The sequence below is a fragment of the Zootoca vivipara genome, chromosome 1, assembly GCF_965207765.1.
Source record: "Zootoca vivipara chromosome 1, rZooViv2.hap1.1, whole genome shotgun sequence".
Lineage (NCBI taxonomy): Eukaryota > Metazoa > Chordata > Lepidosauria > Squamata > Lacertidae > Zootoca > Zootoca vivipara.
The window spans coordinates 3,532,612-3,552,400 of record NC_142582.1 but is presented as its reverse complement, the minus strand read 5'-3'; positions in this window follow the sequence as shown (position 1 = coordinate 3,552,400).

Below are 19,789 nucleotides of genomic sequence, written 5' to 3'. Positions count from 1 at the left end.
ACAAAGGTGCTTTTTCCTGGAGTGAATATGCAGTTCTACTCAAGAGTAAGCAACTAAGCGAAATAAAGCCATGGAACGCTTATTTGCCTTCTAACTATGCATTCTGACACTCCAACAATGTGTTTTGCTTCAATTTGACTCATTTGACAAAGGTGCTTTTTCCTGGAGTGAATATGCAGTTCTACTCAAGAGTAAGCAACTAAGCGAAATAAAGCCATGGAACGCTTATTTGCCTTCTATCTATGCATTCTGACACTCCAACAATGTGTTTTGCTTCAATTTGACTCATTTGACAAAGGTGCTTTTTCCTGGAGTGAATATGCAGTTCTACGCAAGAGTAAGCAACTAAGCGAAATAAAGCCATAGAACGCTTATTTGCCTTCTATCTATGCATTCTGACACTCCAACAATGTGTTTTGCTTCAATTTGACTCATTTGACAAAGGTGCTTTTTCCTGGAGTGAATATGCAGTTCTACCCAAGAGTAAGCAACTAAGCGAAATAAAGCCATAGAACGCTTATTTGCCTTCTATCTATGCATTCTGACACTCCAACAATGTGTTTTGCTTCAATTTGACTCATTTTACAGAGGTGCTTATTCCTGGAGTGAATATGCAGTTCTACTCAAGAGTAAGCAACTAAGCGAAATAAAGCCATGGAACGCTTATTTGCCTTCTATCTATGCATTCTGACACTCCAACAATGTGTTTTGCTTCAATTTGACTCATTTGACAAAGGTGCTTTTTCCTGGAGTGAATATGCAGTTCTACTCAAGAGTAAGCAACTAAGCGAAATAAAGCCATGGAACGCTTATTTGCCTTCTATCTATGCATTCTGACACTCCCACAATGTGTTTTGCTTCAATTTGACTCATTTGACAAAGGTGCTTATTCCTGGAGTGAATATGCAGTTCTACTCAAGAGTAAGCAACTAAGCGAAATAAAGCCATGGAACGCTTATTTGCCTTCTATCTATGCATTCTGACACTCCAACAATGTGTTTTGCTTCAATTTGACTCATTTGACAAAGGTGCTTATTCCTGGAGTGAATATGCAGTTCTACCCAAGAGTAAGCAACTACCCGAAATAAAGCCATAGAACGCTTATTTGCCTTCTATCTATGCATTCTGACACTCCAACAATGTGTTTTGCTTCAATTTGACTCACTTGACAAAGGTGCTTATTCCTGGAGTGAATATGCAGTTCTACTCAAGAGTAAGTAACTAAGCGAAATAAAGCCATGGAACGCTTATTTGCCTTCTATCTATGCATTCTGACACTCCAACAATGTGTTTTGCTTCAATTTGACTCATTTTACAGAGGTGCTTATTCCTGGAGTGAATATGCAGTTCTACACAAGAGTAAGCAACTAAGCGAAATAAAGCCATGTAACGCTTATTTGCCTTCTATCTATGCATTCTGACACTCCAACAATGTGTTTTGCTTCAATTTGACTCATTTGACAAAGGTGCTTTTTCCTGGAGTGATTATGCAGTTCTACCCAAGAGTAAGCAACTACGCGAAATAAAGCCATAGAACGCTTATTTGCCTTCTATCTATGCATTCTGACACTCCAACAATGTGTTTTGCTTCAATTTGACTCATTTGACAAAGGTGCTTATTCCTGGAGTGAATATGCAGTTCTACTCAAGAGTAAGCAACTAAGCGAAATAAAGCCATGGAACACTTATTTGCCTTCTATCTATGCATTCTGACACTCCAACAATGTGTTTTGCTTCAATTTGACTCATTTGACAAAGGTGCTTTTTCCTGGAGTGAATATGCAGTTCTACTCAAGAGTAAGCAACTAAGCGAAATAAAGCCATGGAACGCTTATTTGCCTTCTATCTATGCATTCTGACACTCCAACAATGTGTTTTGCTTCAATTTGACTCATTTGACAAAGGTGCTTATTCCTGGAGTGAATATGCAGTTCTACTCAAGAGTAAGCAACTAAGCGAAATAAAGCCATGGAACGCTTATTTGCCTTCTATCTATGCATTCGGACACTCCAACAATGTGTTTTGCTTCAATTTGACTCATTTGACAAAGGTGCTTTTTCCTGGAGTGAATATGCAGTTCTACTCAAGAGTAAGCAACTAAGCGAAATAAAGCCATGGAACGCTTACTTGCCTTCTATCTATGCATTCTGACACTCCAACAATGTGTTTTGCTTCAATTTGACTCATTTGACAAAGGTGCTTTTTCCTGGAGTGAATATGCAGTTCTACTCAAGAGTAAGCAACTAAGCGAAATAAAGCCATGGAACGCTTATTTGCCTTCTATCTATGCATTCTGACACTCCAACAATGTGTTTTGCTTCAATTTGACTCATTTGACAAAGGTGCTTATTCCTGGAGTGAATGTGCAGTTCTACTCAAGAGTAAGCAACTAAGCGAAATAAAGCCATGGAACGCTTATTTGCCTTCTATCTATGCATTCTGACACTCCAACAATGTGTTTTGCTTCAATTTGACTCATTTGACAAAGGTGCTTATTCCTGGAGTGAATATGCAGTTCTACTCAAGAGTAAGCAACTAAGCGAAATAAAGCCATGGAACGCTTATTTGCCTTCTATCTATGCATTCGGACACTCCAACAATGTGTTTTGCTTCAATTTGACTCATTTGACAAAGGTGCTTTTTCCTGGAGTGAATATGCAGTTCTACTCAAGAGTAAGCAACTAAGCGAAATAAAGCCATGGAACGCTTATTTGCCTTCTATCTATGCATTCTGACACTCCAACAATGTGTTTTGCTTCAATTTGACTCATTTGACAAAGGTGCTTTTTCCTGGAGTGAATATGCAGTTCTACCCAAGAGTAAGCAACTAAGCGAAATAAAGCCATAGAACGCTTATGTGCCTTCTATCTATGCATTCTGACACTCCAACAATGTGTTTTGCTTCAATTTGACTCATTTTACAGAGGTGCTTATTCCTGGAGTGAATATGCAGTTCTACTCAAGAGTAAGCAACTAAGCGAAATAAAGCCATGGAACGCTTATTTGCCTTCTATCTATGCATTCTGACACTCCAACAATGTGTTTTGCTTCAATTTGACTCATTTGACAAAGGTGCTTTTTCCTGGAGTGAATATGCAGTTCTACCCAAGAGTAAGCAACTAAGCGAAATAAAGCCATAGAACGCTTATTTGCCTTCTATCTATGCATTCTGACACTCCAACAATGTGTTTTGCTTCAATTTGACTCATTTGACAAAGGTGCTTTTTCCTAGAGTGAATATGCAGTTCTACCCAAGAGTAAGCAACTAAGCGAAATAAAGCCAGGGAACGCTTATTTGCCTTCTATCTATGCATTCTGACACTCCAACAATGTGTTTTGCTTCAATTTGACTCATTTGACAAAGGTGCTTATTCCTGGAGTGAATATGCAGTTCTACTCAAGAGTAAGCAACTAAGCGAAATAAAGCCATGGAACGCTTATTTGCCTTCTAACTATGCATTCTGACACTCCAACAATGTGTTTTGCTTCAATTTGACTCATTTGACAAAGGTGCTTTTTCCTGGAGTGAATATGCAGTTCTACTCAAGAGTAAGCAACTAAGCGAAATAAAGCCATGGAACGCTTATTTGCCTTCTATCTATGCATTCTGACACTCCAACAATGTGTTTTGCTTCAATTTGACTCATTTGACAAAGGTGCTTTTTCCTGGAGTGAATATGCAGTTCTACGCAAGAGTAAGCAACTAAGCGAAATAAAGCCATAGAACGCTTATTTGCCTTCTATCTATGCATTCTGACACTCCAACAATGTGTTTTGCTTCAATTTGACTCATTTGACAAAGGTGCTTTTTCCTGGAGTGAATATGCAGTTCTACCCAAGAGTAAGCAACTAAGCGAAATAAAGCCATAGAACGCTTATTTGCCTTCTATCTATGCATTCTGACACTCCAACAATGTGTTTTGCTTCAATTTGACTCATTTGACAAAGGTGCTTATTCCTGGAGTGAATATGCAGTTCTACTCAAGAGTAAGCAACTAAGCGAAATAAAGCCATGGAACGCTTATTTGCCTTCTATCTATGCATTCTGACACTCCAACAATGTGTTTTGCTTCAATTTGACTCATTTGACAAAGGTGCTTTTTCCTGGAGTGAATATGCAGTTCTACTCAAGAGTAAGCAACTAAGCGAAATAAAGCCATGGAACGCTTACTTGCCTTCTATCTATGCATTCTGACACTCCAACAATGTGTTTTGCTTCAATTTGACTCATTTGACAAAGGTGCTTTTTCCTGGAGTGAATATGCAGTTCTACTCAAGAGTAAGCAACTAAGCGAAATAAAGCCATGGAACGCTTATTTGCCTTCTATCTATGCATTCTGACACTCCAACAATGTGTTTTGCTTCAATTTGACTCATTTGACAAAGGTGCTTTTTCCTGGAGTGAATATGCAGTTCTACCCAAGAGTAAGCAACTACGCGAAATAAAGCCATAGAACGCTTATTTGCCTTCTATCTATGCATTCTGACACTCCAACAATGTGTTTTGCTTCAATTTGACTCATTTGACAAAGGTGCTTATTCCTGGAGTGAATATGCAGTTCTACTCAAGAGTAAGCAACTAAGCGAAATAAAGCCATGGAACGCTTATTTGCCTTCTATCTATGCATTCTGACACTCCAACAATGTGTTTTGCTTCAATTTGACTCATTTGACAAAGGTGCTTTTTCCTGGAGTGAATATGCAGTTCTACCCAAGAGTAAGCAACTAAGCGAAATAAAGCCATAGAACGCTTATGTGCCTTCTATCTATGCATTCTGACACTCCAACAATGTGTTTTGCTTCAATTTGACTCATTTTACAGAGGTGCTTATTCCTGGAGTGAATATGCAGTTCTACTCAAGAGTAAGCAACTAAGTGAAATAAAGCCATGAAACGCTTATTTGCCTTCTATCTATGCATTCTGACACTCCAACAATGTGTTTTGCTTCAATTTGACTCATTTGACAAAGGTGCTTATTCCTGGAGTGAATGTGCAGTTCTTCTCAAGAGTAAGCAACTAAGCGAAATAAAGCCATGGAACGCTTATTTGCCTTCTATCTATGCATTCTGACACTCCAACAATGTGTTTTGCTTCAATTTGACTCATTTGACAAAGGTGCTTTTTCCTGGAGTGAATATGCAGTTCTACTCAAGAGTAAGCAACTAAGCGAAATAAAGCCATGGAACGCTTATTTGCCTTCTAACTATGCATTCTGACACTCCAACAATGTGTTTTGCTTCAATTTGACTCATTTGACAAAGGTGCTTTTTCCTGGAGTGAATATGCAGTTCTACTCAAGAGTAAGCAACTAAGCGAAATAAAGCCATGGAACGCTTATTTGCCTTCTATCTATGCATTCTGACACTCCAACAATGTGTTTTGCTTCAATTTGACTCATTTGACAAAGGTGCTTTTTCCTGGAGTGAATATGCAGTTCTACGCAAGAGTAAGCAACTAAGCGAAATAAAGCCATAGAACGCTTATTTGCCTTCTATCTATGCATTCTGACACTCCAACAATGTGTTTTGCTTCAATTTGACTCATTTGACAAAGGTGCTTTTTCCTGGAGTGAATATGCAGTTCTACCCAAGAGTAAGCAACTAAGCGAAATAAAGCCATAGAACGCTTATTTGCCTTCTATCTATGCATTCTGACACTCCAACAATGTGTTTTGCTTCAATTTGACTCATTTTACAGAGGTGCTTATTCCTGGAGTGAATATGCAGTTCTACTCAAGAGTAAGCAACTAAGCGAAATAAAGCCATGGAACGCTTATTTGCCTTCTATCTATGCATTCTGACACTCCAACAATGTGTTTTGCTTCAATTTGACTCATTTGACAAAGGTGCTTTTTCCTGGAGTGAATATGCAGTTCTACTCAAGAGTAAGCAACTAAGCGAAATAAAGCCATGGAACGCTTATTTGCCTTCTATCTATGCATTCTGACACTCCCACAATGTGTTTTGCTTCAATTTGACTCATTTGACAAAGGTGCTTATTCCTGGAGTGAATATGCAGTTCTACTCAAGAGTAAGCAACTAAGCGAAATAAAGCCATGGAACGCTTATTTGCCTTCTATCTATGCATTCTGACACTCCAACAATGTGTTTTGCTTCAATTTGACTCATTTGACAAAGGTGCTTATTCCTGGAGTGAATATGCAGTTCTACCCAAGAGTAAGCAACTACCCGAAATAAAGCCATAGAACGCTTATTTGCCTTCTATCTATGCATTCTGACACTCCAACAATGTGTTTTGCTTCAATTTGACTCACTTGACAAAGGTGCTTATTCCTGGAGTGAATATGCAGTTCTACTCAAGAGTAAGTAACTAAGCGAAATAAAGCCATGGAACGCTTATTTGCCTTCTATCTATGCATTCTGACACTCCAACAATGTGTTTTGCTTCAATTTGACTCATTTTACAGAGGTGCTTATTCCTGGAGTGAATATGCAGTTCTACACAAGAGTAAGCAACTAAGCGAAATAAAGCCATGTAACGCTTATTTGCCTTCTATCTATGCATTCTGACACTCCAACAATGTGTTTTGCTTCAATTTGACTCATTTGACAAAGGTGCTTTTTCCTGGAGTGAATATGCAGTTCTACCCAAGAGTAAGCAACTACGCGAAATAAAGCCATAGAACGCTTATTTGCCTTCTATCTATGCATTCTGACACTCCAACAATGTGTTTTGCTTCAATTTGACTCATTTGACAAAGGTGCTTATTCCTGGAGTGAATATGCAGTTCTACTCAAGAGTAAGCAACTAAGCGAAATAAAGCCATGGAACACTTATTTGCCTTCTATCTATGCATTCTGACACTCCAACAATGTGTTTTGCTTCAATTTGACTCATTTGACAAAGGTGCTTTTTCCTGGAGTGAATATGCAGTTCTACTCAAGAGTAAGCAACTAAGCGAAATAAAGCCATGGAACGCTTATTTGCCTTCTATCTATGCATTCTGACACTCCAACAATGTGTTTTGCTTCAATTTGACTCATTTGACAAAGGTGCTTATTCCTGGAGTGAATATGCAGTTCTACTCAAGAGTAAGCAACTAAGCGAAATAAAGCCATGGAACGCTTATTTGCCTTCTATCTATGCATTCGGACACTCCAACAATGTGTTTTGCTTCAATTTGACTCATTTGACAAAGGTGCTTTTTCCTGGAGTGAATATGCAGTTCTACTCAAGAGTAAGCAACTAAGCGAAATAAAGCCATGGAACGCTTACTTGCCTTCTATCTATGCATTCTGACACTCCAACAATGTGTTTTGCTTCAATTTGACTCATTTGACAAAGGTGCTTTTTCCTGGAGTGAATATGCAGTTCTACTCAAGAGTAAGCAACTAAGCGAAATAAAGCCATGGAACGCTTATTTGCCTTCTATCTATGCATTCTGACACTCCAACAATGTGTTTTGCTTCAATTTGACTCATTTGACAAAGGTGCTTTTTCCTGGAGTGAATATGCAGTTCTACCCAAGAGTAAGCAACTACGCGAAATAAAGCCATAGAACGCTTATTTGCCTTCTATCTATGCATTCTGACACTCCAACAATGTGTTTTGCTTCAATTTGACTCATTTGACAAAGGTGCTTATTCCTGGAGTGAATATGCAGTTCTACTCAAGAGTAAGCAACTAAGCGAAATAAAGCCATGGAACGCTTATTTGCCTTCTATCTATGCATTCTGACACTCCAACAATGTGTTTTGCTTCAATTTGACTCATTTGACAAAGGTGCTTTTTCCTGGAGTGAATATGCAGTTCTACCCAAGAGTAAGCAACTAAGCGAAATAAAGCCATAGAACGCTTATGTGCCTTCTATCTATGCATTCTGACACTCCAACAATGTGTTTTGCTTCAATTTGACTCATTTTACAGAGGTGCTTATTCCTGGAGTGAATATGCAGTTCTACTCAAGAGTAAGCAACTAAGCGAAATAAAGCCATGGAACGCTTATTTGCCTTCTATCTATGCATTCTGACACTCCAACAATGTGTTTTGCTTCAATTTGACTCATTTGACAAAGGTGCTTATTCCTGGAGTGAATGTGCAGTTCTACTCAAGAGTAAGCAACTAAGCGAAATAAAGCCATGGAACGCTTATTTGCCTTCTATCTATGCATTCTGACACTCCAACAATGTGTTTTGCTTCAATTTGACTCATTTGACAAAGGTGCTTTTTCCTGGAGTGAATATGCAGTTCTACTCAAGAGTAAGCAACTAAGCGAAATAAAGCCATGGAACGCTTATTTGCCTTCTATCTATGCATTCTGACACTCCCACAATGTGTTTTGCTTCAATTTGACTCATTTGACAAAGGTGCTTATTCCTGGAGTGAATATGCAGTTCTACTCAAGAGTAAGCAACTAAGCGAAATAAAGCCATGGAACGCTTATTTGCCTTCTATCTATGCATTCTGACACTCCAACAATGTGTTTTGCTTCAATTTGACTCATTTGACAAAGGTGCTTTTTCCTGGAGTGAATATGCAGTTCTACCCAAGAGTAAGCAACTACGCGAAATAAAGCCATAGAACGCATATTTGCCTTCTATCTATGCATTCTGACACTCCAACAATGTGTTTTGCTTCAATTTGACTCATTTGACAAAGGTGCTTATTCCTGGAGTGAATATGCAGTTCTACTCAAGAGTAAGCAACTAAGCGAAATAAAGCCATGGAACGCTTATTTGCCTTCTATCTATGCATTCTGACACTCCAACAATGTGTTTTGCTTCAATTTGACTCATTTGACAAAGGTGCTTTTTCCTGGAGTGAATATGCAGTTCTACTCAAGAGTAAGCAACTAAGCGAAATAAAGCCATGGAACGCTTATTTGCCTTCTATCTATGCATTCTGACACTCCAACAATGTGTTTTGCTTCAATTTGACTCATTTGACAAAGGTGCTTATTCCTGGAGTGAATATGCAGTTCTACTCAAGAGTAAGCAACTAAGCGAAATAAAGCCATGGAACGCTTATTTGCCTTCTATCTATGCATTCGGACACTCCAACAATGTGTTTTGCTTCAATTTGACTCATTTGACAAAGGTGCTTATTCCTGAATATGCAGTTCTACTCAAGAGTAAGCAACTAAGCGAAATAAAGCCATGGAACGTTTACTTGCCTTCTATCTATGCATTCTGACACTCCAACAATGTGTTTTGCTTCAATTTGACTCATTTGACAAAGGTGCTTATTCCTGGAGTGAATGTGCAGTTCTACTCAAGAGTAAGCAACTAAGCGAAATAAAGCCATGGAACGCTTATTTGCCTTCTATCTATGCATTCTGACACTCCAACAATGTGTTTTGCTTCAATTTGACTCATTTGACAAAGGTGCTTTTTCCTGGAGTGAATATGCAGTTCTACTCAAGAGTAAGCAACTAAGCGAAATAAAGCCATAGAACGCTTATTTGCCTTCTATCTATGCATTCTGACACTCCAACAATGTGTTTTGCTTCAATTTGACTCATTTGACAAAGGTGCTTTTTCCTGGAGTGAATATGCAGTTCTACTCAAGAGTAAGCAACTAAGCGAAATAAAGCCATGGAACGCTTATTTGCCTTCTATCTATGCATTCTGACACTCCAACAATGTGTTTTGCTTCAATTTGACTCATTTGACAAAGGTGCTTTTTCCTGGAGTGAATATGCAGTTCTACCCAAGAGTAAGCAACTAAGCGAAATAAAGCCATAGAACGCTTATGTGCCTTCTATCTATGCATTCTGACACTCCAACAATGTGTTTTGCTTCAATTTGACTCATTTTACAGAGGTGCTTATTCCTGGAGTGAATATGCAGTTCTACTCAAGAGTAAGCAACTAAGCGAAATAAAGCCATGGAACGCTTATTTGCCTTCTATCTATGCATTCTGACACTCCAACAATGTGTTTTGCTTCAATTTGACTCATTTGACAAAGGTGCTTTTTCCTGGAGTGAATATGCAGTTCTACCCAAGAGTAAGCCACTAAGCGAAATAAAGCCATAGAACGCTGATTTGCCTTCTATCTATGCATTCTGACACTCCAACAATGTGTTTTGCTTCAATTTGACTCATTTGACAAAGGTGCTTTTTCCTGGAGTGAATATGCAGTTCTACTCAAGAGTAAGCAACTAAGCGAAATAAAGCCATGGAACGCTTATTTGCCTTCTATCTATGCATTCTGACACTCCAACAATGTGTTTTGCTTCAATTTGACTCATTTGACAAAGGTGCTTATTCCTGGAGTGAATATGCAGTTCTACTCAAGAGTAAGCAACTAAGCGAAATAAAGCCATGGAACGCTTATTTGCCTTCTATCTATGCATTCGGACACTCCAACAATGTGTTTTGCTTCAATTTGACTCATTTGACAAAGGTGCTTATTCCTGAATATGCAGTTCTACTCAAGAGTAAGCAACTAAGCGAAATAAAGCCATGGAACGTTTACTTGCCTTCTATCTATGCATTCTGACACTCCAACAATGTGTTTTGCTTCAATTTGACTCATTTGACAAAGGTGCTTTTTCCTGGAGTGAATATGCAGTTCTACCCAAGAGTAAGCAACTACGCGAAATAAAGCCATAGAACGCTTATGTGCCTTCTATCTATGCATTCTGACACTCCAACAATGTGTTTTGCTTCAATTTGACTCATTTTACAGAGGTGCTTATTCCTGGAGTGAATATGCAGTTCTACTCAAGAGTAAGCAACTAAGCGAAATAAAGCCATGGAACGCTTATTTGCCTTCTATCTATGCATTCTGACACTCCAACAATGTGTTTTGCTTCAATTTGACTCATTTGACAAAGGTGCTTATTCCTGGAGTGAATGTGCAGTTCTACTCAAGAGTAAGCAACTAAGCGAAATAAAGCCATGGAACGCTTATTTGCCTTCTATCTATGCATTCTGACACTCCAACAATGTGTTTTGCTTCAATTTGACTCATTTGACAAAGGTGCTTTTTCCTGGAGTGAATATGCAGTTCTACTCAAGAGTAAGCAACTAAGCGAAATAAAGCCATGGAACGCTTATTTGCCTTCTATCTATGCATTCTGACACTCCCACAATGTGTTTTGCTTCAATTTGACTCATTTGACAAAGGTGCTTATTCCTGGAGTGAATATGCAGTTCTACTCAAGAGTAAGCAACTAAGCGAAATAAAGCCATGGAACGCTTATTTGCCTTCTATCTATGCATTCTGACACTCCAACAATGTGTTTTGCTTCAATTTGACTCATTTGACAAAGGTGCTTTTTCCTGGAGTGAATATGCAGTTCTACCCAAGAGTAAGCAACTACGCGAAATAAAGCCATAGAACGCATATTTGCCTTCTATCTATGCATTCTGACACTCCAACAATGTGTTTTGCTTCAATTTGACTCATTTGACAAAGGTGCTTATTCCTGGAGTGAATATGCAGTTCTACTCAAGAGTAAGCAACTAAGCGAAATAAAGCCATGGAACGCTTATTTGCCTTCTATCTATGCATTCTGACACTCCAACAATGTGTTTTGCTTCAATTTGACTCATTTGACAAAGGTGCTTTTTCCTGGAGTGAATATGCAGTTCTACTCAAGAGTAAGCAACTAAGCGAAATAAAGCCATGGAACGCTTATTTGCCTTCTATCTATGCATTCTGACACTCCAACAATGTGTTTTGCTTCAATTTGACTCATTTGACAAAGGTGCTTTTTCCTGGAGTGAATATGCAGTTCTACTCAAGAGTAAGCAACTAAGCGAAATAAAGCCATGGAACGCTTATTTGCCTTCTATCTATGCATTCGGACACTCCAACAATGTGTTTTGCTTCAATTTGACTCATTTGACAAAGGTGCTTATTCCTGAATATGCAGTTCTACTCAAGAGTAAGCAACTAAGCGAAATAAAGCCATGGAACGTTTACGTGCCTTCTATCTATGCATTCTGACACTCCAACAATGTGTTTTGCTTCAATTTGACTCATTTGACAAAGGTGCTTATTCCTGGAGTGAATGTGCAGTTCTACTCAAGAGTAAGCAACTAAGCGAAATAAAGCCATGGAACGCTTATTTGCCTTCTATCTATGCATTCTGACACTCCAACAATGTGTTTTGCTTCAATTTGACTCATTTGACAAAGGTGCTTTTTCCTGGAGTGAATATGCAGTTCTACTCAAGAGTAAGCAACTAAGCGAAATAAAGCCATAGAACGCTTATTTGCCTTCTATCTATGCATTCTGACACTCCAACAATGTGTTTTGCTTCAATTTGACTCATTTGACAAAGGTGCTTTTTCCTGGAGTGAATATGCAGTTCTACTCAAGAGTAAGCAACTAAGCGAAATAAAGCCATGGAACGCTTATTTGCCTTCTATCTATGCATTCTGACACTCCAACAATGTGTTTTGCTTCAATTTGACTCATTTGACAAAGGTGCTTTTTCCTGGAGTGAATATGCAGTTCTACCCAAGAGTAAGCAACTAAGCGAAATAAAGCCATAGAACGCTTATGTGCCTTCTATCTATGCATTCTGACACTCCAACAATGTGTTTTGCTTCAATTTGACTCATTTTACAGAGGTGCTTATTCCTGGAGTGAATATGCAGTTCTACTCAAGAGTAAGCAACTAAGCGAAATAAAGCCATGGAACGCTTATTTGCCTTCTATCTATGCATTCTGACACTCCAACAATGTGTTTTGCTTCAATTTGACTCATTTGACAAAGGTGCTTTTTCCTGGAGTGAATATGCAGTTCTACCCAAGAGTAAGCCACTAAGCGAAATAAAGCCATAGAACGCTGATTTGCCTTCTATCTATGCATTCTGACACTCCAACAATGTGTTTTGCTTCAATTTGACTCATTTGACAAAGGTGCTTTTTCCTAGAGTGAATATGCAGTTCTACCCAAGAGTAAGCAACTAAGCGAAATAAAGCCATAGAACGCTTATTTGCCTTCTATCTATGCATTCTGACACTCCAACAATGTGTTTTGCTTCAATTTGACTCATTTGACAAAGGTGCTTATTCCTGGAGTGAATATGCAGTTCTACTCAAGAGTAAGCAACTAAGTGAAATAAAGCCATGAAACGCTTATTTGCCTTCTATCTATGCATTCTGACACTCCAACAATGTGTTTTGCTTCAATTTGACTCATTTGACAAAGGTGCTTATTCCTGGAGTGAATGTGCAGTTCTTCTCAAGAGTAAGCAACTAAGCGAAATAAAGCCATGGAACGCTTATTTGCCTTCTATCTATGCATTCTGACACTCCAACAATGTGTTTTGCTTCAATTTGACTCATTTGACAAAGGTGCTTTTTCCTGGAGTGAATATGCAGTTCTACTCAAGAGTAAGCAACTAAGCGAAATAAAGCCATAGAACGCTTATTTGCCTTCTATCTATGCATTCTGACACTCCAACAATGTGTTTTGCTTCAATTTGACTCATTTGACAAAGGTGCTTTTTCCTGGAGTGAATATGCAGTTCTACCCAAGAGTAAGCAACTAAGCGAAATAAAGCCATAGAACGCTTATGTGCCTTCTATCTATGCATTCTGACACTCCAACAATGTGTTTTGCTTCAATTTGACTCATTTTACAGAGGTGCTTATTCCTGGAGTGAATATGCAGTTCTACTCAAGAGTAAGCAACTAAGCGAAATAAAGCCATGGAACGCTTATTTGGCTTCTATCTATGCATTCTGACACTCCAACAATGTGTTTTGCTTCAATTTGACTCATTTGACAAAGGTGCTTTTTCCTGGAGTGAATATGCAGTTCTACCCAAGAGTAAGCAACTAAGCGAAATAAAGCCATAGAACGCTTATTTGCCTGCTATCTATGCATTCTGACACTCCAACAATGTGTTTTGCTTCAATTTGACTCATTTGACAAAGGTGCTTTTTCCTAGAGTGAATATGCAGTTCTACCCAAGAGTAAGCAACTAAGCGAAATAAAGCCATAGAACGCTTATTTGCCTTCTATCTATGCATTCTGACACTCCAACAATGTGTTTTGCTTCAATTTGACTCATTTGACAAAGGTGCTTATTCCTGGAGTGAATATGCAGTTCTACTCAAGAGTAAGCAACTAAGTGAAATAAAGCCATGAAACGCTTATTTGCCTTCTATCTATGCATTCTGACACTCCAACAATGTGTTTTGCTTCAATTTGACTCATTTGACAAAGGTGCTTATTCCTGGAGTGAATGTGCAGTTCTTCTCAAGAGTAAGCAACTAAGCGAAATAAAGCCATGGAACGCTTATTTGCCTTCTATCTATGCATTCTGACACTCCAACAATGTGTTTTGCTTCAATTTGACTCATTTGACAAAGGTGCTTATTCCTGGAGGGAATAAGCAGTTCTACTCAAGAGTAAGCAACTAAGCGAAATAAAGCCATGGAACGCTTATTTGCCTTCTATCTATGCATTCTGACACTCCAACAATGTGTTTTGCTTCAATTTGACTCATTTGACAAAGGTGCTTATTCCTGGAGTGAATATGCAGTTCTACTCAAGAGTAAGCAACTAAGCGAAATAAAGCCAGGGAACGCTTATTTGCCTTCTATCTATGCATTCTGACACTCCAACAATGTGTTTTGCTTCAATTTGACTCATTTGACAAAGGTGCTTATTCCTGGAGTGAATATGCAGTTCTACTCAAGAGTAAGCAACTAAGCGAAATAAAGCCATGGAACGCTTATTTGCCTTCTATCTATGCATTCTGACACTCCAACAATGTGTTTTGCTTCAATTTGACTCATTTGACAAAGGTGCTTTTTCCTGGAGTGAATATGCAGTTCTATGCAAGAGTAAGCAACTAAGCGAAATAAAGCCATAGAACGCTTATTTGCCTTCTATCTATGCATTCTGACACTCCAACAATGTGTTTTGCTTCAATTTGACTCATTTGACAAAGGTGCTTTTTCCTGGAGTGAATATGCAGTTCTACCCAAGAGTAAGCAACTAAGCGAAATAAAGCCATGGAACGCTTATTTGCCTTCTATCTATGCATTCGGACACTCCAACAATGTGTTTTGCTTCAATTTGACTCATTTGACAAAGGTGCTTATTCCTGAATATGCAGTTCTACTCAAGAGTAAGCAACTAAGCGAAATAAAGCCATGGAACGCTTATTTGCCTTCTATCTATGCATTCGGACACTCCAACAATGTGTTTTGCTTCAATTTGACTCATTTGACAAAGGTGCTTATTCCTGAATATGCAGTTCTACTCAAGAGTAAGCAACTAAGCGAAATAAAGCCATGGAACGTTTACTTGCCTTCTATCTATGCATTCTGACACTCCAACAATGTGTTTTGCTTCAATTTGACTCATTTGACAAAGGTGCTTATTCCTGGAGTGAATGTGCAGTTCTACTCAAGAGTAAGCAACTAAGCGAAATAAAGCCATGGAACGCTTATTTGCCTTCTATCTATGCATTCTGACACTCCAACAATGTGTTTTGCTTCAATTTGACTCATTTGACAAAGGTGCTTTTTCCTGGAGTGAATATGCAGTTCTACTCAAGAGTAAGCAACTAAGCGAAATAAAGCCATGGAACGCTTATTTGCCTTCTATCTATGCATTCTGACACTCCAACAATGTGTTTTGCTTCAATTTGACTCATTTGACAAAGGTGCTTTTTCCTGGAGTGAATATGCAGTTCTACCCAAGAGTAAGCAACTAAGCGAAATAAAGCCATAGAACGCTTATGTGCCTTCTATCTATGCATTCTGACACTCCAACAATGTGTTTTGCTTCAATTTGACTCATTTTACAGAGGTGCTTATTCCTGGAGTGAATATGCAGTTCTACTCAAGAGTAAGCAACTAAGCGAAATAAAGCCATGGAACGCTTATTTGCCTTCTATCTATGCATTCTGACACTCCAACAATGTGTTTTGCTTCAATTTGACTCATTTGACAAAGGTGCTTTTTCCTGGAGTGAATATGCAGTTCTACCCAAGAGTAAGCAACTAAGCGAAATAAAGCCATAGAACGCTGATTTGCCTTCTATCTATGCATTCTGACACTCCAACAATGTGTTTTGCTTCAATTTGACTCATTTGACAAAGGTGCTTTTTCCTAGAGTGAATATGCAGTTCTACCCAAGAGTAAGCAACTAAGCGAAATAAAGCCATAGAACGCTTATTTGCCTTCTATCTATGCATTCTGACACTCCAACAATGTGTTTTGCTTCAATTTGACTCATTTGACAAAGGTGCTTTTTCCTGGAGTGAATATGCAGTTCTACTCAAGAGTAAGCAACTAAGCGAAATAAAGCCATGGAACGCTTATTTGCCTTCTATCTATGCATTCTGACACTCCAACAATGTGTTTTGCTTCAATTTGACTCATTTGACAAAGGTGCTTTTTCCTGGAGTGAATATGCAGTTCTACTCAAGAGTAAGCAACTAAGCGAAATAAAGCCATGGAACGCTTATTTGCCTTCTATCTATGCATTCTGACACTCCAACAATGTGTTTTGCTTCAATTTGACTCATTTGACAAAGGTGCTTTTTCCTGGAGTGAATATGCAGTTCTACCCAAGAGTAAGCAACTAAGCGAAATAAAGCCATAGAACGCTTATGTGCCTTCTATCTATGCATTCTGACACTCCAACAATGTGTTTTGCTTCAGTTTGACTCATTTTACAGAGGTGCTTATTCCTGGAGTGAATATGCAGTTCTACTCAAGAGTAAGCAACTAAGCGAAATAAAGCCATGGAACGCTTATTTGCCTTCTATCTATGCATTCTGACACTCCAACAATGTGTTTTGCTTCAATTTGACTCATTTGACAAAGGTGCTTTTTCCTGGAGTGAATATGCAGTTCTACTCAAGAGTAAGCAACTAAGCGAAATAAAGCCATGGAACGCTTATTTGCCTTCTATCTATGCATTCTGACACTCCAACAATGTGTTTTGCTTCAATTTGACTCATTTGACAAAGGTGCTTATTCCTGGAGTGAATATGCAGTTCTACTCAAGAGTAAGCAACTAAGCGAAATAAAGCCATGGAACGCTTATGTGCCTTCTATCTATGCATTCTGACACTCCAACAATGTGTTTTGCTTCAATTTGACTCATTTTACAGAGGTGCTTATTCCTGGAGTGAATATGCAGTTCTACTCAAGAGTAAGCAACTAAGCGAAATAAAGCCATGGAACGCTTATTTGCCTTCTATCTATGCATTCTGACACTCCAACAATGTGTTTTGCTTCAATTTGACTCATTTGACAAAGGTGCTTTTTCCTGGAGTGAATATGCAGTTCTACTCAAGAGTAAGCAACTAAGCGAAATAAAGCCATGGAACGCTTATTTGCCTTCTATCTATGCATTCTGACACTCCAACAATGTGTTTTGCTTCAATTTGACTCATTTTACAGAGGTGCTTATTCCTGGAGTGAATATGCAGTTCTACTCAAGAGTAAGCAACTAAGCGAAATAAAGCCATGGAACGCTTATTTGCCTTCTATCTATGCATTCTGACACTCCAACAATGTGTTTTGCTTCAATTTGACTCATTTGACAAAGGTGCTTTTTCCTAGAGTGAATATGCAGTTCTACCCAAGAGTAAGCAACTAAGCGAAATAAAGCCATAGAACGCTTATTTGCCTTCTATCTATGCATTCTGACACTCCAACAATGTGTTTTGCTTCAATTTGACTCATTTGACAAAGGTGCTTATTCCTGGAGTGAATATGCAGTTCTACTCAAGAGTAAGCAACTAAGTGAAATAAAGCCATGGAACGCTTATTTGCCTTCTATCTATGCATTCTGACACTCCAACAATGTGTTTTGCTTCAATTTGACTCATTTGACAAAGGTGCTTATTCCTGGAGTGAATGTGCAGTTCTACTCAAGAGTAAGCAACTAAGCGAAATAAAGCCATGGAACGCTTATTTGCCTTCTATCTATGCATTCTGACACTCCAACAATGTGTTTTGCTTCAATTTGACTCATTTGACAAAGGTGCTTATTCCTGGAGGGAATATGCAGTTCTACTCAAGAGTAAGCAACTAAGCGAAATAAAGCCATGGAACGCTTATTTGCCTTCTATCTATGCATTCTGACACTCCAACAATGTGTTTTGCTTCAATTTGACTCATTTGACAAAGGTGCTTATTCCTGGAGTGAATATGCAGTTCTACTCAAGAGTAAGCAACTAAGCGAAATAAAGCCAGGGAACGCTTATTTGCCTTCTATCTATGCATTCTGACACTCCAACAATGTGTTTTGCTTCAATTTGACTCATTTGACAAAGGTGCTTATTCCTGGAGTGAATATGCAGTTCTACTCAAGAGTAAGCAACTAAGCGAAATAAAGCCATGGAACGCTTATTTGCCTTCTAACTATGCATTCTGACACTCCAACAATGTGTTTTGCTTCAATTTGACTCATTTGACAAAGGTGCTTTTTCCTGGAGTGAATATGCAGTTCTACTCAAGAGTAAGCAACTAAGCGAAATAAAGCCATGGAACGCTTATTTGCCTTCTATCTATGCATTCTGACACTCCAACAATGTGTTTTGCTTCAATTTGACTCATTTGACAAAGGTGCTTTTTCCTGGAGTGAATATGCAGTTCTACCCAAGAGTAAGCAACTAAGCGAAATAAAGCCATAGAACGCTTATTTGCCTTCTATCTATGCATTCTGACACTCCGACAATGTGTTTTGCTTCAATTTGACTCATTTTACAGAGGTGCTTATTCCTGGAGTGAATATGCAGTTCTACTCAAGAGTAAGCAACTAAGCGAAATAAAGCCATGGAACGCTTATTTGCCTTCTATCTATGCATTCTGACACTCCAACAATGTGTTTTGCTTCAATTTGACTCATTTGACAAAGGTGCTTTTTCCTGGAGTGAATATGCAGTTCTACTCAAGAGTAAGCAACTAAGCGAAATAAAGCCATGGAACGCTTATTTGCCTTCTATCTATGCATTCTGACACTCCAACAATGTGTTTTGCTTCAATTTGACTCATTTGACAAAGGTGCTTTTTCCTTTTTTTTTTTTTAAAATATTTTTATTAATTTTCCAATTAAAACCAATTATATCACATTCAATATTTCAAATTATACACATATATATATCAATCAGACCGAATGTTATGCCAAATCATCTAAAGAATTTTTTATTTGGGTTCCCATGCTTCAAGAAATTGGGAATTCCTCGCAACTGTCCACTGCCGTCTTTTTTCTAAAGTTCAAATCGTCCTTCAAGTTCATAATAATCCAGATCTTCCCCTTACAGTCACATAGATGTTTTCCACTTTCACGATTGTTTCCCAGCTGCTGATATAAATATCAAACAAAGTCTCACAGATGTTCTTTCTCCTGTGTGAGTTAATCAGTCCAGCCTCCCCATAAATCTTCTTAATGGAGCTCCTGTTGCGTTGAAGCAATTCGAAGTAGCGCCATCTTAAAAAGCTCAAATCACTTTCGCTTTTCTCTCATAGCCATGAAGATTTACGATCATTATAGAATTTACAGCTTTTCCAGGCAGGAGACCCAAACATCAAACCATAGACTCTTGGTAAATTAATGGATCTCCTTGCCCTATAGCTGAACTTAGCTTCAGGTCGCTGCTCCAATTTAAAGTGCGTCACAGCTCATAAATCCTCCGAACGCATTCAGAACTCCTTCCGTCCGACTAGGGGGGGGCTTTTCTCATCGGCAACTCCACATCTTTAAAAAAATATGCTCAGTAACAACAGTTATAAGGTTCAACTCACACAGTCTTTTGCTTCTCTTTCACTCCAAACAAGCCAGGACATCGCGTCCGGGAAGGTACGAGGCAACAATATGAAGAAAAAAAATAA